This window comes from Malaclemys terrapin, chromosome 3 (genome assembly GCF_027887155.1).
Source record: "Malaclemys terrapin pileata isolate rMalTer1 chromosome 3, rMalTer1.hap1, whole genome shotgun sequence".
NCBI classification, from domain to species: Eukaryota; Metazoa; Chordata; order Testudines; family Emydidae; genus Malaclemys; species Malaclemys terrapin.
In genome coordinates, this window is record NC_071507.1 from 192,445,788 (window position 1) to 192,463,713 (window position 17,926).

The 17,926-nt window shown below is 48.3% G+C and overlaps 1 protein-coding gene across 1 annotated transcript in view; it reads left to right on the top strand.

Annotated features, from left to right (window-relative positions):
- The first annotated feature begins 3,829 nt into the window (after positions 1–3,829).
- Positions 3,830–17,926, top strand: part of ADGRF5 (adhesion G protein-coupled receptor F5) — a 92,307-nt gene continuing 78,210 nt past the window's right edge. Inside the window, exons 1-2 of the mRNA XM_054023566.1 lie at positions 3,830–3,987; positions 12,619–12,836. The gene's annotated coding sequence lies outside the window, so the exon portion shown is untranslated. The remainder of the gene's footprint in view (positions 3,988–12,618; positions 12,837–17,926) is intronic.

A 17,926-nucleotide genomic window follows, 5' to 3' on the forward strand; every position in this document is an offset into this window, starting at 1 on the left:
GCGGCCATGCAGTGAGCTTTTGGAGAACTAGAATACCAGCTGCACCAGGGGTGCCCATCCCCACCCCTGGGTGGCCTGCGAAAATCCCCCACCTTCTTCCGCAGCTGATTTTGCTGCCAGGGGGACCTCTGCACAGATGGAGTCTAGATTTGCTCCTCATTCTGTGTGTGTGTGTGTGTGTGTGTGTGTGTGTGTGTGTGTGTGTGTGTGTGTGTAAAAACTCTTCCATCGCCATAGGAAACGTTTTCGCTATGGTGCTACAGCAGCATGGCGGTGCCTTTGTAGCGCCCGTAGCGTAGAGGTGGCCTAGCTGTATCTTCATTTTATGTAAGAGCTACCCCGTGTTGGAGCCTACCCCCCCCCATCTCCGCCCTGTCATTTTTACTGCAAGATCTCTGAGGCAGGGGCCTGTCTGATGGATTTAGCTGCATGGCCCCCATGCGCAGTGGCAGTTTCTTATGACTAATACGGTCACGATTGTGTAGCTCATGCCAGTGTGCCCTCACACATAGTCCCTTGGAGTTTGCTCCTTTGAATAAGAGCTCGCACTTAGAACTGGACGCATGGGGGTTTTTTGGTGGCCAATCTAAAAAATCCAAAAAAACATTGTTTCAGGTCAACCCAAAGTGACCATTTTTTCCTCCCCCAAATGAAAAATCAAACACAAATTTGGTTCTGAACAAAAGTTTCATTCAATTCAAAACAGTCTGATTAATTTTGTTTTCAGGTGTCTCTAGGGCGTGTTTTGCTGGCATAGTCATGTCAGGGGTGTGCTTTTTTCACACTGGTAGCCAATGTATCTATGCCGGCACAACGTTGTGGTATAGACCTGACCTTAAAATGACACCGCATATGCCAATGGTACAGAGTGGCACCTGGTCACATAGGAATAAACTTTGTTCTACAGAACAATATAAATCAGATGCTTATTAAAATACAAATACTTCCTTTTTAATAATAAAAGACAACTTCATTGGGTTTTAATGAGCGCTACAATCTCCATGACTGATGCTGTAGCTCATTCCAACCAAGCTAATTCCAAACATGTATCTACAATGAAGATTTGTTTCCAATACAAGGAAATCAGTTTGGTTACATAACAAAAATGACATATTTTCTAAACACAGAGGGAAGCAAAAGAAATACACAGCAATGAAAGCAACCAAGCAGAGGGTTTAAGAGGATTAGTTGTCTGTTAACTGGTAGATCAACAGCTGTATGCAAAACTGAATTAAAAATAACAGCATGAGCTTCTTGTTTGCCAAAATGGTGTTTGCAATCTTCATGGTATCTGCAATACGGTAATGTCTGGAATCTGATGTCTGCTTAAAAATGTGAGGTGCTTGCAAACCAGAGCAAATTTCCTCCTTGGCAACTCATTACATAAGAACCTAAGAAAGGCCATCCTGGGTCAGACCAAAGGTCCATCTAGCCCAGTAGCCCATCTTCCGACAGTGGCCAATGACAGGTCCTTCAGCAGGAATGAACAGAACAGGTAATCATCAAGTGATCCATCCCCTGTCACCCATCCCCAGCTTCTGGTAAACAGAGCCTAGGGACACCATCCCGTCCATCCTGGCTAATTAAATAAGGCCAGATTTAAAAAAAAAAAAAGGACAAAATTATTTTTAAGAGAAAATGGGATTTTTGACAAAACAACAGTAGCAAATGTCTCCAACAACCAGTGATGGGACACTAGATGGGGAGGGCTCTGAGTTACTGCAGAAAATTCTTTCCCAGGTGTCTGGCTACTGGGTCTTGCCCACATGCTCAGGATCTAACTGATGGGCATATTTGGGGTTGGGGAAGGAATTTTCTGCCAGGTCAGATTGGCAGAGACCCTGGGGGGGTTTCACCTTCCTCTGCAGCATGGAGCACGGGTCACTTGCAGGTTTAAACTAGTGTAAATGGTGGATTCTCAGTAATTTGAAGTCTTTAAACCATGATTTGAGGACGTCAGTAACTCAGCCAGAGGTTACAGGTCTATTACAGGAGTGGGTGGGCGAGGTTCTGTGGCCTGCGGTGTGCAGGCGGTCAGACTAGATGATCATGATGGTCCCTTCTGGCCTTAAAGTCTATGATTCTGCTTTCCTCAACATTTTTTGATTTTTTTTTTTTTTTTTTTTTTTTGTGTTGGAAAATGGAAAATTTTCCAACCAACATTTTTCGGCTTTCAGCCAAAAATGTTCAGTTTTCTGAGTTTTTGGATTTTTGACAAATAGTTTAAATTTTCTGTTGAACACTTGTTTTCATTGAAATTTTCCACAGTCAAAACCCCATTTTTCTGAGCAGCTCTATTCTTGAATACTGACAAAAACTGCTGTCCACTTGAATTAGTTTCCTATTCTGTTCTTACAAGTTTCGCAGTGTAAGAACATTCAGAGTTCTGCCCACTTCAGAATGGCTGATACTGTATTTAATTATGATTAGCAAGGCCGGCTCTAGGATTTTTGCCGCCCCAAGCAAAAAAATGTTTGCCCCCCCCCCGTTTTTTGTGCCCCCCTTCCCTTGGCCCCGCCCCAAATCCACCCCTTCCAAACTCCTTCCCCAAATCCCCAGCCCCGCCTCCTCCCCTGGGCGTGCTGCATTTCCCCCCTCCCCATTGCTTCCTGCGGGACCCCCCGTGACCTCCCATCCTAGCTCACCTCCGCTCCGCCTGCTCCCCTGGGTGTGCCGCTGCTCCGCTTCTCTCCCTCCCTCCCTCCCTCTCAAGCGAGGGAGGGGGAGAAGTGGAGCAGCAGCGAGTTCAGGGGAGCAGGCAGAGCGGAGGTGAGCTAGAGTGGGGGGCACAGGAAGTAATGGGGGGTAGAGGAACCGCTCCCTGCTCCAGCTCACCTCCGCTCCACCACCGCTGCCTCCTCCGAGCGCCCCACCGCTCGGCGTGTCCTCCCTCCCATCCTTGCTGCGCGAAACAGCTGTTTCGCACGCGGCAAGCCTGGGAGGGCGTGGGGAGAAGCGGAGCGGTGGCGGCGCGCTTGGGGGAGCAGGCGGAGGCGAGCTGGGGTGGCGAGCTGGGGCGACAGGGGCACTTTTTCTCCATGCCCCGGAGTCGGCGCCTATGATGGCCGATGCCAGAATGCCGCCCCTAGAAATGTGCCGCCCCAAGCACCTGCTTGTTTTGCTGGTGCCTGGAGCCGGCCCTGATGATTAGGGCCCCATGTCTGTCACAGAGGTTGAGGAAGTCATGGATTCCAGGACTTTCCATGACCTCTGACTTCTGCAGCGGCCGGTGTGGATGAGCCCAGGGTTGCCCAAGCAGCTGATCCTGGGCCAGCTGCTCAGGGGGCCCCGGGGACAGCCACACCAGCTGCTGCTGGGGCAGCCCCTGGCAGCAATCCTGGGGCGACTGGAGCAGCCATGGTCTGCTAGCCCAGGCAGCGGTCCCCAGGCGGATGGCTGGCCAGGGCAGCCATGGTCCGTGGCCCTCAGCAGCGGTCCCTGGGCGGCCGGCCGGAGCAGCCACAATGCATGTCCCCTGGCAGCTGGTGCTGCTGGCCCTGGGTGCCACCAGTCCCTGGCGCCTCTCCCCTACCGCAGCAGCGCTCCCCAGATATCCCCACCAGCAGCGCCATGTTAAGAAAACAACAGGAGCACTTCAAGGAGAGCAAGGGAGACTTTGCCTGGCTTGCTTTGGTTCCAATACAGCCTGGCGTCAAGTATCAGGGAGTAGCCGTGTTAGTCTGTGTCATAACTATAAAGGGAAGGGTAATAGCTGTCCTGTGTACATTATACAGTACTATAAATCCCTCCTGGCCAGAGACTCCAAAATCCTTTTCCCTGTAAAGGGTTAAGAAGCTCAGGTAACCTGGCTGGCATCTGACCTAAAAGACCAATAAGGGGACAAGATACTTTCAAATCTTGGGGGGGGGAAGGCTTTTGTTTGTGTTCTTTGTTTGGGAGTGTGTTCGTTCTCCGGGAATGAGAGGGACCAGACATCAATCCAGGTTCTCCACATCTTTCTAAACAAGCCTCTCCTATTTCAAACTTGTAAGTAAATAGCCAGGCAAGGCGTGTTAGTTTTCCTTTGTTTTTCTCAACTTGTAAATGTACCTTTTACTAGAGTGTTTATCTTTGTTTGCTGTACTTTGAACCTGAGACTAGAGGGGAGTCCTCTGAGCTCTTTAAGTTTGATTACCCTGTAAGGTTAATTTCCATACTGATTTTACAGAGATGATTTTTACCTTTTTCTTTAATTAAAAATCTTCTTTTTAAGAACCTGATTGATTTTTCCTTGTTTTAGATCCAAAGGGGTTTTGGATCTTGATTCACCAGGAGTTGGTGGGAGGAAGGAGGGGAATGGTTAATTTCTCCCTGTTGTAGATCCCAGGGGGGGGTTGGAACTGATTCACCAGGAGTTGGTGGGAGGAAGGAGGGGAATGGTTAATTTCTCCTTGTTTTAAGATCCAAGGGGTTTTGGATTTGTTTTCACCAGGGATTTGGTGAGGGTTTTTCAAGGCTTCCCAGGGAGGGAATCCATTGATGGTGGCAGCCGAACCAGAGCTAAGCTGGTAGTTAAGCTTAGAAGTTTTTCACGCAGGCCCCTACATTTGTACCCTAAAGTTCAAAGTGGGGATCTCAGTCCTGACATGGTGAATAGCGGTGGGATCATTTTAAACCCAAAAGCCAGTGAGATTTTTTTTTTCCTTCTAGCTGCTTGGAAAGCCGAGCTGGAAGTAGATAGATGCATATCTTATCTCTCCTTGCCTGAAGGCAGAGGTGTTAAGTTTTTTTTACAGGTCCTTTGTTAAGAGAAGGGTTCAATTAGCAAATGACTGGTAAAAGGTATTTACAAGCTGAATTTTTTTTTTTTTCTTTTTACATCCTCGGGAGTAGCTAGTTAGAAAGTTACTGTTAACTCTGCAGCAGCCAGAGCTGAGAGCTTCCCAGTTTGTCAACTGCAAAGGGGGTTACCCAGCACAAGAAAACAGGAAAATGACTACCAAAGAAGTAGCTAACAAAATAGAACTGGCCAAACTAGAAGCAGAAGAAAATGAAAGAAAACATCAGAGACTGCTTCAATTAACAAAACTCGAGACAGAGCAGAGAGAAAGAGAAGAAAAAGCCAAAGAGGAGGCCCACAAGAGAGAGATGGAGCTGAAAGAAAAAGAGATGGAGGAGAGAGAAAAAGAAAGGAAGCATGAACTGGAAGTAGCAAAGGCTAAGCAGGATGCACCAGCCAATGCTAACAACCCCCCTCCAGGTACCACTTCCCATCCCAGAAAATTCCCCATCTACAAGGCAGGCGATGATACTGAGGCCTTCTTAGAAAATTTTGAAAGGGCCTGCCTTGGATACAGCATCACTGCAGACCAGTACATGGTAGAGCTGAGGCCGCAGCTCAGTGGACCCTTAGCAGAGGTGGCGGCTGAAATGCCTAAGGAACACATGAACAGTTATGAACTTTTTAAAAACAAGGCCAGACTCAGAATGGGGCTAACACCCGAGCATGCCCGTCGGCGGTTCAGAGCCCTAAAGTGGAAACCGGATGTGTCATTTACCCGTCATGCCTACCACATTGACAAAAATTGTGATGCCTGGGTATCAGGAGCAAATGTTAAATCTCTGGAAGATCTGCTTTCCCTAGTAAAAATGGAGCAGTTTTTAGAGGGTGTTCCTGAGGAAATAGAAAGGTACATCCTAGATAGGAAGCCCAAAACTGTAACTGAGGCGGGGGAGATTGGAGCCCAATGGGTGGAGGTGGCAGAAAAGAAAAAAACTAGTAGCAGTTGGAGCGAATATCAGAAGGGGCGAGCCGAAACAAAACCTTACCACCGGGGACAACCCAAGGCCCCACCCACATCCCAAGGGAAACCCCAGACGCCTTCTCACCCCACCACACCAGTCTCCACCAACCAACCTCGTCCCGGTGATACCTTAGCAGGGCGATGTTTTAAATGTAATGGACTGGGACATATAAAGGCTCACTGCCCCAAGAACCCCAACCGATTACAGTTCATTACACCCCAATCACACCAAAGATCCCCAAACCCAGATGCCTCTCTCATACCCTCGGAGCGAAGGGAAACCTTGAGAGTGGGCGGAAGGAAGGTTACCGCTTGGAGGGACACTGGGGCTCAAGTGTCAACTATCCACCAATCCCTAGTGGACCCCAAACTCATCAACCCAGAGGCTACAGTGACAATTCAACCCTTCGTGTCACAATCTGTAACCTTGCCTACAGCCACGTTGCATGTCCAGTACAAGGGCTGGTCAGGAATGTGGACTTTTGCAGTCTATGACAATTATCCCATTCCCATGCTGCTGGGGGAAGATTTGGCCAACCATGTGAAGGTAGCCAAGAGGGTGGGAATAGTCACCCGCAGCCAGGCTAAGCAAGCTTTCACCCCCATCCCTGTTCCTGAGCTGTCCACCAGGGCCCCGTCTGTGTTACCGGAGACCCAGACAAAGGTGGTGGAACTGGATCCTCTGCCAACGACTGCAACAGCCGTAGTGGATCCAATCCCAGAGACCCAGCCAAAGCCAGTCCCAGAACCGGAACTGGCAACGCAACCAGCACCAGAACCATTGCCAGCCCTGAGTCCAGCGCTTGCAAACCCGTCTACAACTCCAATGCCAGAGGGCACCAGCGAGCCTGAACTGGCAGAAGCAGCAGATAACCCTACCCAAGAGGCTCAGCCAGAGCCTGAGTTACCACATAGTGCACCAGCGGACAGCGGTTCACAGTCAATGGAAACAGCCCCAGCACCTGCATCACTTCCAGAGGGACCAAGCCCCAGTCCACAGTCCAAGGAGGAACTGATGTCTCCAGCATCAAGGGAACAGTTCCAGGCCGAGCAGGAAGCAGATGACAGCCTTCAAAAAGCTTGGGCGGCGGCGCGGAGCACCCCACCGCCTCTCAGCTCTTCTAACCGATCCCGGTTTGTTGTAGAACAAGGACTTTTATACAAGGAGACTCTTTCTGGTGGGCACCAGGAAGACTGGCATCCTCAAAGGCAGTTGGTAGTTCCCACTAAGTATCGGGTAAAGCTCTTGAGCTTAGCCGATGATCATCCCAGTGGCCATTCTGGGGTGAACAGAACCAAAGACCGGTTGGGGAAGTCCTTCCACTGGGAGGGAATGGGCAAGGACGTTGCTAATTATGTCCGGTCTTGTGAGGTGTGCCAACGAGTGGGAAAACCCCAAGACCAGGTTAAAGCCCCTCTCCAGCCACTACCCATAATTGAGGTCCCATTTCAGCGCGTAGCTGTGGATATTCTGGGTCCTTTCCCAAAGAAGACACCCAGAGGAAAGCAGTACGTACTGACTTTCATGGATGTTGCTACCCGATGGCCGGAAGCAGTACCCTTAAGCAACACCAGGGCTAAAAGTGTGTGCCAGGCATTAACAGACATTTTTGCCAGGGTAGGTTGGCCCTCCGACATCCTTACAGATTCGGGAACTAACTTCCTGGCAGGAACCATGGAAAACCTGTGGGAAGCTCATGGGGTGAATCACTTGGTTGCCACCCCTTACCACCATGAAACCAATGGCCTGGTGGAGAGGTTTAATGGAACTTTGGGGGCCATGATACGTAAATTTGTAAATGAACACTCCAATGATTGGGACCTCGTGTTGCAGCAGTTGCTTTTTGCCTACAGGGCTGTACCACATCCCAGTTTAGGGTTTTCACCATTTGAACTTGTGTATGGCCGTGAGGTTAAGGGGCCATTACAGTTGGTGAAGCAGCAATGGGAGGGGTTTACGCCTTCTCCAGGAACAAACATTCTAGACTTTGTAAGCAACCTACAAAACACCCTCCGACATTCTTTGGCCCTTGCTAAAGAAAACCTAAAGGATGCTCAGGAAGAGCAAAAGGCCTGGTATGATAAACATTCCAGAGAACGGTCCTTCAAAGTAGGAGACCAAGTCATGGTCTTAAAGGCAATCCAGGCCCATAAAATGGAAGCGTCGTGGGAAGGACCATTCACGGTCCAGGAGCGCCTAGGAGCTGTTAACTATCTCATAGCCTCCCCCACCTCCAACATAAAGCCTAAGGTATACCATGTTAATTCTCTTAAGCCCTTTTATTCCAGAGAATTAAACGTTTGCCAGTTTACAGCCCAGGAAACAGATGACGCGGAGTGGCCTGAAGGTGTCTACTATGAAGGAAAAAAGGATGGTGGCGTGGAAGAGGTGAACCTCTCCATGACCCTTGGACGTCTGCAGCGACAGCAGATCAAGGAGCTGTGCACAAGCTTTGCACCAATTTTCTCAGCCACTCCAGGATGGACCGAACGGGCATACCACTCCATTGACACAGGTAACGCTCACCCTATTAGAACCCCACCCTACCGGGAGTCACCTCATGCCAAAACTGCTATACAAAGGGAGATCCAGGACATGCTACAGATGGGTATAATCCGCCCCTCTAAGAGTGCATGGGCATCTCCAGTGGTTCTAGTTCCCAAACCAGATGGGGAAATACGCTTTTGCGTGGACTACCGTAAGCTAAATGCTGTAACTCATCCTGACAACTATCCAATGCCACGCACAGATGAGCTATTGGAGAAATTGGGACATGCCCAATTCATCTCTACTTTAGACTTAACCAAGGGGTACTGGCAAGTACCACTAGATGAACCCGCTAAGGAAAGGTCAGCCTTCGTCACCCAGGCAGGGGTGTATGAATTCAATGTACTCCCTTTCGGGTTGCGAAATGCACCCGCCACCTTCCAAAGACTTGTAGATGGTCTCCTAGCGGGATTGGGAGAATCTGCAGTTGCCTACCTCGATGATGTGGCCATTTTTTCTGATTCATGGGTAGAGCACATGGAGCACCTGGAAAAAGTTTTTGAGCGCATCCAGCAGGCAGGACTAACTGTTAAGGCTAAAAAGTGTCAAATAGGCCAAAACAGAGTGACTTACCTGGGGCACCAGGTGGGTCAAGGAACTATAAATCCCATACAGCCTGATCTCTACTCACTGCTGCAGACAGCGTCTGATCATGCTGCTCATTGTCACCCCCGCCACACACACACATTTCAGATTGCAGCAGTGGAGACGCTCAAAATGTTTTCACTGAAAGGTGGTCCCGTTGGAATATGTGTTTTTGTCAAAACGGAGATTTTCTATGGGATTTCAGCAGCAACAACAACATTCCATTTGGAAGAATGACAACAAAAACTCCCCTTTTGAATCAACATCTCAAAAAGGAAACAGAATTTGTTGTTTCAAAATGGCAAATTGTTTTCTTTAGATGGATGAATGGTTTCTGAACAGGATGACATGATGGGAGCTGCAGGGTCCCACGACCTGCTGCCCATGGTGGCTAGGAGCTGCCCGCGGCAGACAGGGCACTGCTAGGTCCCCCCATGGTGGCTGGGAGCTGCGGGGATCGGCAGGACCCTACAGCTCCCAGCTGCGGCGGGCTGAAGTCACGGAGGTCTTTGGAAGTCACAGCTTCCGTGACTTCCATGACCACAGTGACAAAATCATAGCCTTAGTTATACTGAATCTCAGAGCAGTTCCCTTTTTCTTTCCCAACAATTGTTTCTCTGCTAACTCCCTTTTGTTGCCTTAGAAGAGTGCAGATGCTTTAGGAAACTAAATGCAGATGCTGAGTGCCCAGGCATTCATGGACAGGACTGAGAAGTGCACCAGGGTCACTCACCGGAATGCCATCTCAGCTCCACCTGACATCAAATCCTAGCCCACTGAAGTCAAAGGGAGTTTTGCCATTAACTTCAATGGGCTTGGATTTCACCCCAATGTTGTAGGCCTGGTAGAAAATTTTTCACACAAGAAACTTTCTAGTTGGAAAATGTGGTTTTGTCACAATTGGTTTCTCATGCTGGCGGGAGTGGTCACAGCTGTGAGTGCCAAACTTCAGGGAAGACTGTCAAAAAGGCAGGGCAGCGACCCGAAATGGATTGTATGGTCTGTAATTAGATTTCATCAAACCAGTAACAAGTGAGAACTCTTCCAGCACTATAACAGTTTTTCCATGGAGTCACAGACAGTCCCCTGGGGCACTCCGGTCTACCTTGCCACCCAGGCAAGCTGGGTTTAGTGAAAGCTGATTGCTAGACACCAAAGATCACAAAAAACTCAGGTTGCTTCCAGTCCCAAGAGACAGTCACGTACCTCAGGTCAATTGGTACCTCAGGTCAATTGGTACCTCACATCTCACATCAAAGACAACACTTGCAGCCAATTCTGTAGTAAATTAATAAAATTAACTAGGAAAAAGAAATGAGAGAGTTATTTACAGGTTAAAGCAGACAAACATATATATATACAAATGAGTTACAGTCTATGGCTCCAAAAGGTGACAGAGTTGTAGCAATCTATCAGCACTGAATGTCTCTTAGGGCTTGACTCGGGGATTGACCCAGTTGACTCGGGGATTTCTGTTTCCTAGCTCCAGTCCTGTGACAGTCCAAAGATCAAAGAGATGAAATGTCAGCTATTTTTATTTCCTTCTTCCAGAATTCAAGTTGATGGGGATAAGCTTTCTTGCACGCAGCACCTTCATGGGCGTGAGAGAGCCATTAACCAAGTCTTTGTAGCATTATGTTCCACAAAGGCCCATTTAGTTTTAATAGCCCTTCTTGATGGGTGGTGGACCATCCCTCCTGACTGGTTGACAGGTTCAGAGCAAGCAGTTTTACAGTTATAAAGCAAACATACATATCACTTTATAGCCTGGGATACAACCATTACAACTGAAATTGACACATGCAGCAATTCACAAGCATTCTATAGAGACATAAACACTGAACACATTCGTATAAGTCTAATACCTTTCCTGAACAATGCTAACATACCGGTGAGCTGGCCTGGATTCCAGCTATGAATTTGTCAGTGCTCAGCTGACACTTGCAGCCTTGGCAAGGGCTGGCACTTGGTCTGCCAGCATCATACAATTTTCTGCAGGAAAATGTTGATTTCAAATGGAAAATTAAAAATGATTTTTTTTTTCATTTGGAAACAAAACACATTTATTTGATTCTTCTCAACTTACAAGAGTGTTTTGATTCAGTTTTTGGAAACCAAAACAAGTCTGTTTTTTCCTTTTTTTTCAGCTTTTGGATTTGGTTAGGGTCCCCCCCATACTTTTTTCTCCTTTTTTAAAAACTCTTGCCCCAATTTTTACACTGGGGAAAGTGGGGAGAAAGGTTTAAAAAAATGAAAGTAGGAAAAACCCTATTTACACACCTGTTCTTACTGTTTTACAGCTTCTTCCCATTGGAAAACATTTTTAAAAGTATGAAAAGTGGGGTTTTCATTTTTTTAAAATCCTTTCTCCTCTTTTTTCCAGTGTAAACAGCCCAGCACGTGTACTGGATCAGGCCCTGCAGGCAAATTGAGCAGAGAATCTCCTACCTTCCCCCAGTTTGTGCATTGCTCTAGGGCTTTGGCATCCGGACGCCTGGCATGGGGCTGCCGTGTGCAAGCTCAGAGGCAGGAATATAGGCACCTAGGGAACGTTTACTGCAAAAATTTAAGGGCCAAGCAAGTTTAGGCACCTGCAGGGCCAGCTGAGGACGGGGGCTGTGAATCCCAGAGGGGCTTGATTCTGGGATTTAGGCCTCCAAAGTGGCAGTCAGGTGCCTGAGTCCTTTTGTGAATCTAGCCCTTGAGGTTGGTCATAATGCAAAGGACCCGTTCCTGTCAGGTGCTGAGCTCTGTAAGTGCCCAGCAAAGTCAGTGGGAATTGTTGATGCTGGGAATACCAGTGGCTGGGTCCCAGACACAGCTTAATCAAACGGCCAAGAACCAAGTGCCGTTAACAGGGATTAAGCAAATTGTTGTAGCTGTGTCAGTCCCGGGATATTATGAGAGACAAGGTGGGCGAGGTAACTTCTGTTGGTGAGAGAGACAAGCTTTCGAGCTTACACAGAGCTCTTCTTCAGGTCTGGGGAACATATGCAGGCCACGTCTACACTATAAGCTTACATCCGTATAACTATATCACTCAGGGGATGTGAAAAATCCATACCCTTGAGTGATGCAGTTACACCAATCTAAGCCCTGGGGTAGACAGTACTATGTCAATGGGAGGGTGTCTTACCTCAACACAGCTACCGCTGCTCTCAGTGGGGTATTAACTACGCTGATGGGAGAAGCTCTCCCACCGGCATAGTAGTGTCTTCACTGACCGCTTCTCTCCACTTACCGGCGGATCGACGTGCAGCGATCGATCCACCAGGGGTTGATTTAGTGGGTCTAGTGAAGACCCACTAAATCGACCGCTGATGGCGCTCCCGTCGACTCCGGTACTCCACCAGAACGAGAAGCATACGTCGACTCCAGCTACGTTATTCATGTAGCTGGAGTTGCATAACTTAGGTCAACTTAACCCTGTAGCGTAGACTTGCCCTGAAGCGCTACAGCAACTCAGCTGCAGCCTTGTAAGAGTAGATCTGCCCTCAGGGTGTCACAGCTAAATACAAGAAAGTGACCTGTTAACACCCCTCCAGTCCGGGGAGAGAGGGGGAGGCAGCTGGGGGAATTGTTGGAGATTGTTGAGTGTCTGGAATCTCAAGGGGGGGGGGAGGGGCATAAATTCTTTTAATTATGTAGAGATCAAGGTGATAAATTCCTTCCAGTAAGTGCCTCCGGTGAAGGTGCTGGCATGTAAACAGCCTGTGAAAGATTACTTCCCTCTCTCAACAGGAAACGAGTGAGGCTTTGCCAAGTTGGCTAGGGTTTCTGCAAACCAAACAACTCCGTGCTGCATTCCTAACTTCCCCTCTCCATCTCACTCTGCACCTCTGCCCCCAGCACCATTATCCAAGACAAGAGCAACCCTACAATAACAAAACAGCATGCACTCATGATGAAGAAGTGAGAAGGGGTGGGAAAATTCGGTGAAGAGCCTGTCTGAGTCAAAGGTGAGTAATACAAATAATGGTTTCATAAAGAAATATACCTCAGCGGTTCCCCTATCAGGAAGGGCAGTTGGGTAAATAACATATAGAGGAAATAGACACATTTCAGGAGCAGTGGGAGAAAAGTGGAAACGCCGTTTGCTCTGAGCTGGATCTTGATTGACTCATGCGTGTACGAAGGGCACAAGGAATCTCAGCCTCTCACACCTCCCTCCTCCCAGACTCTCCACCAAGCACTCCAAGGGTAATGTCCGTGCTGCTGTCTGACACTCGCGGCTGGCACAGGGCTCAGGCTCTGGGGCTGTTTAATTGTGGTGTAGATGTGCGGAGTCAGGCTGCAGCCTGAGCGCCGGGACTCTCACCTCACAGGGTCCTTCGCCTGAGCCGTGTGACCCTGAGTCAGCGGGCACAGGCCAGCCATGGGGGTCTACTAATAGTCACAGTCTGGCCCCCTAGAAGAAGGTGGCTTGGGTGAAGCTAAATCTAGATCAGTTCCATTTGAAGGTGACTCATGGCGCCTCTGGGCAGTGTCAGGTATCTAACAGAAAGCTAGAACTGTGCACCTCCTGTCCCAGTGCAGACCTCCTCTCTGCCAGGGGGATGCAGGCTCTGATGGGTGTTCATACCAGTCACTGGGCTCAAAGGAGAATGGCCACTCTCTTAACTCCACCCACTCCCACCTTGAGCATAAGTGAAGTCAGTGGACCTGATTCAGCTCTCACTTGCACTAGTGTGTAAACGAGGAGTGAGTTCATTGACTCCCATGGAATTACACTGGTGTGAAATTGGTGCCAATGAGAGAAGAATCAAGCCTCATGTTTCGAGAGGCCCGAAACCTCTTTTCAGGTAGATCCAGCAATGTTTTTAGCACTCATTCCCCATGTCAACTGATCCTGTTCCACACAATTCCCCGAGCTGATAGCAGTGATTTTCATTTCATTGTACACAGCACCTTATTCCTGCCCATATTTTTTTTTCATTTTTGTGCTGATTATGAAGCAAGAAAGCCCGGTCTTGCACTAGTAAAATTGCCAGGTGTTCTGGTTCAATAATAACTGACCTAATGACCCAGCCCATAAACTATATTTTCAGGCTACACTAATGTGATATGATATCAGGATTGTCAAGTCGTGCGTTCCCGTTTTTCTTGGAGGGCTTTGTGTATGTGCAGTCGGAACTTTCCATCTCTAGCTGTACTATAAATGGAGTTTCTATAACCCTGCCAGATTGCCAGTCATCTGTAGAGTCTTCCAGGGCAGGCAAGATCAGGATTTCTATTGTAACAAACAAGCAAGAAAGATAACCTTCGAAAGCACACACACACTGTAATCCTGCAGTGTGTAGCGTGCCTGAGGAGTGCTGCACCTGCACAGAGCCTCAGCTGGGGTAAGCAGTCATAGCTCAAATAGAATCCATGGCGCTATGATCATTTACATCAATTGAGGATCTGCTCTACTGACTTCAACGCCGATGGCCCTGATCCTGCAAACCCTTATCCATGTGCTTAACTGTACTCCCGTGAGCAGTCCCACAGATTTCCATGGAATTACTCCTGTGCATAAAGTTAAGCACTTGTGTTTGTGTTTGCAGGATTAGGCCTGATCTTCTACTTTTCTAACATTTTGCATACAGCATAATAAAGAAGAAAAGAATACCAGCCCGATCTGTTTTTTCCTCTGTTGGTCACCTCTAACTTTACCCTCTAACCCAGTCCAGTCTTGCCAACTAAACGGCAGGTTGACTTTTCGTTTTTGCTTCTCTTTGCCCTTCCTGGCGGTGGCTGGGGCCAAAAGTGTCAGAATACCATGTGAGAGGTGGTTGTTGTGCTATTTCCTGCCCAGTGAGATCTGCAAGATACTACTGTTCTCAGGAAGGAGCCTCTGCTTGAGTGTCCCTTCCATTACCAGCTGCCCTCCCTTGTGTGCAATCTCTCCTCAACATCAAGGAGACAGGTGGTTAAGTGGATGGAGGCATTGACTTATCCTTCACAGGCAAAGGATCTATTCTCAGCTCTCAAGGAGGCTCGCTGTGATACCTTGAGCAACTTAGGTCACCGTTCCGTGCCTCAGTTTCCCCATATGTAAAATGAGGATCATGCATGGTACTTAATTCACTTTGCAAGGCACGGAGGTACTCAGATAAAAGGGATTATTGTTACTGGGGTCTAAAGCCCCTCTCCCTCCTTCCCCCAATTTTATAAATCATAATGATGCAGCCAATTTGGCATGCTCAAGAGATTTCAATAATTCCCTCTGAGATGCTTATTTCAGTGCAACCTTTTGTGCTTTAACTTGTTGCTTCTCTGCTACCCACAAGAAATGGACTGGAACCTGATGAGACTTGCCTCAGTGACAAAGCTGGTTTTAATCCCTTCACAGGATTAAAACCAGTATAGTTGCATACCAATGGGCTGGTTCGGGTCCTGTTACATGCTGGTGCTGACAGGCCTGCCGAAGAGAGATCATATTTTTATTAAACTCATTGAGATATCCAAGCTAGTTATTGAGCTGATCCTTATCTGACCCTTTGCAATGCTGCCTGGGGAGGGCATTCAAAGTGCATCCTGCGCTTAAGGAAGTAAATGACTCCAATAGGAGCAGGACTTGTTACCTTCAGCAGTTCTACGCTCTGGAATGTAAATGAATACACAGATGTGTAGCGAAGGGCCTGTCTACTTAGTGCATGGCAAGCTACAGTGTGAATCTACGGCACACTAGCTTGCCACACGTTTCTTCTTCTTAGTGTATGCGCAACGTGCCTCACGTGGATTTATCCAGGATTTATCACCAAATTTGGTCCGCTGGTTGGATCATTAGCTTCCCTGGCTGGGGCCGGGTACTGACAGGGAGTGCAACGTGAACACTGATCCATGCCCCCCGCAGAACATCCAAGCACATAGCAGAACCTTTAATGCACAGTAGCAAGGTTCACTTGGCCAGTTAGTGTGCAACAAGCTAGTGCGGTGCAGATTCACATCCCCGCTTACAGTTCACTCAGTCTTTGTGTAGACAAGCCCTATCTCTCTTCTATAGTGTTTACCTGTGGTGTACATAGTTAACACTACATGTAAGAACACCCATACTGGGTCAGACCCAGGACCAGCTCCAGGGTTTTGGCCGCCCCAAGCAGCCAAAACAAAAACAAACAAACAAAAAAGCCGCGATCGCGATCTAAAAAAAGCTGCGATCGCGATCTGCGGTGGCAATTCGGCAGGAGGTCCTTCACTCCCAAACGGAGTGAGGGACCGTCCGCCGAATTGCTGCCAAATACTTGGACCTGCCGCCCCTCTCCGGAGCAGCTGCCCCAAACACCTGCTTGAGAAGCTGGTGCCTGGAGCCGGCCCTGGTCAGACCAATGGTCCATCTAGCCCAGTATCCTGTCTTCGGACAATGGCAAATGCCAGGTGCTTCAGAGGGAATGAACAGAACAGGTACATCAAGTGATCCAACCCCTGTGGCCCATTCCCAGCTTCTGACAAACAGAGACTAGGGATACCATTCCTGCCCATTCTCTCTAAAAGCCATTGATGGACCTATCCTCCATGTATTTATCTAGTTCTTTTTTGAACCCTGTTATAGTCTTGGCCTTCACAACATCCTCTGGTTCCACAGGTTGACTGTGCACTGTATGAAAAAATATGTCCTTTTGTTTGTTTTAAACCTGCTGCGTATTAATTTCATTGGGTGACCCCTAGTTCTTATGTTATAAGAGAGAGTAAATAATACTTCCTTATTTACTTTCTCCACACCAGTCATGATTTTATAGACCTCAATCATATCCCCCCTTAGTCATCTATTTTCCAAGTTGAAGAATCCCGGTCTTATTAATCTCTCCTCATACGGAAGCCGTTCCATACCCTTAATGATTTTTGTTGCCCTTTTCTGTACCTTTTCCAGTTCCAACATATATTTTTTTGAGATGGGGCGACCAGATCTGCATGCAGTATTCAAGATGTGGGCCTACCATCATTTTATATGTATAGTTGAGATTGTTTTCCAATGTGCATTGCTTTGCACTTAGCAACATTGAATTTCATCTGCCATTTTGTTGTCCAGTCACTCCGTTTTCTGAGATCCCTTTGTAACTCTTTGCAGTCAGCTTTGGATTTAACTATGCTGAATAGTTTTGTACCATCTGAAAATTTTGCCATTTCAGTACTTACCCCTTTTTCCAGATCACTTATGAATATGTTGAACAGCACTGGTCCCAGTACAGACTCCTCTCTATTCTGAAAACAGACCATTTATTCCTACCCTTTGTTTCCTATCATGAGAGGATCTTCCCTTTTATCCCATGACTGCTTATTTTGCTTAAGAGCCTTTGATGAGGTACCTTGTCAAAGGCTTCCTGAAAATCTAAGTACGCTATATCCACCCGATCACCCTTGTCCACATGCTTGTTGACCTCCTCAAAGAATTGGTGAGGCATGATTTCCATTTACAAAAGCCATGTTGACTCTTCCCCAACAAATTGTGTTCATCTATATGTCTGATAATTCTGTTCTTTACTATAGTTTCAACCAATTTGCCTGGTACTGAAGTTAGGTTTATTGGCCTGTAATTTCCAAGGTTGCCTGTGGAGTAGGTTGCCAGGCGTCTGGTTTTCGACCTGAACACCTGGTTGAAAAGGGACCCTGGTGGCTCTGGTCGGCACTGCTGACCTGGCTGTTAAAAGTCTGGTTGGCAGCGCAGTGGGAACCTGGGGCTAAGGCAGGCTCCCTAACTGCTCTGGTTCCACATGGTTCCCGGAAGCAGCTGCCAGGTCTCTGTGACCCCTAGGCACATTGGCGGCCTGGGAGGCTCTGCATGCTGCCCCCGCCCAAGTGCCGGCTCTGCAGCTCCCATTGGCCGGGCACTTCGACCAACGGGAGCTGCGGCGGGGGGGGAGGGCATCTGCGGGTGCAAGGGCAGCGCATGGCGCCTCCCAGGCTGCCCATGCGCCTAGGGCCAAAGGGACCTGTCAGCCGCTCCTAGGAGCCGTGGTAAGCGTCGCCGGGACCCCACACCTCGCTCCCCCTCCTGAACCTCAATCCCCTGCCCCAGCCCAGAGTCCCTTCCTGTACACAAACTCGCTCCCGGAGCCCGCACCCCACC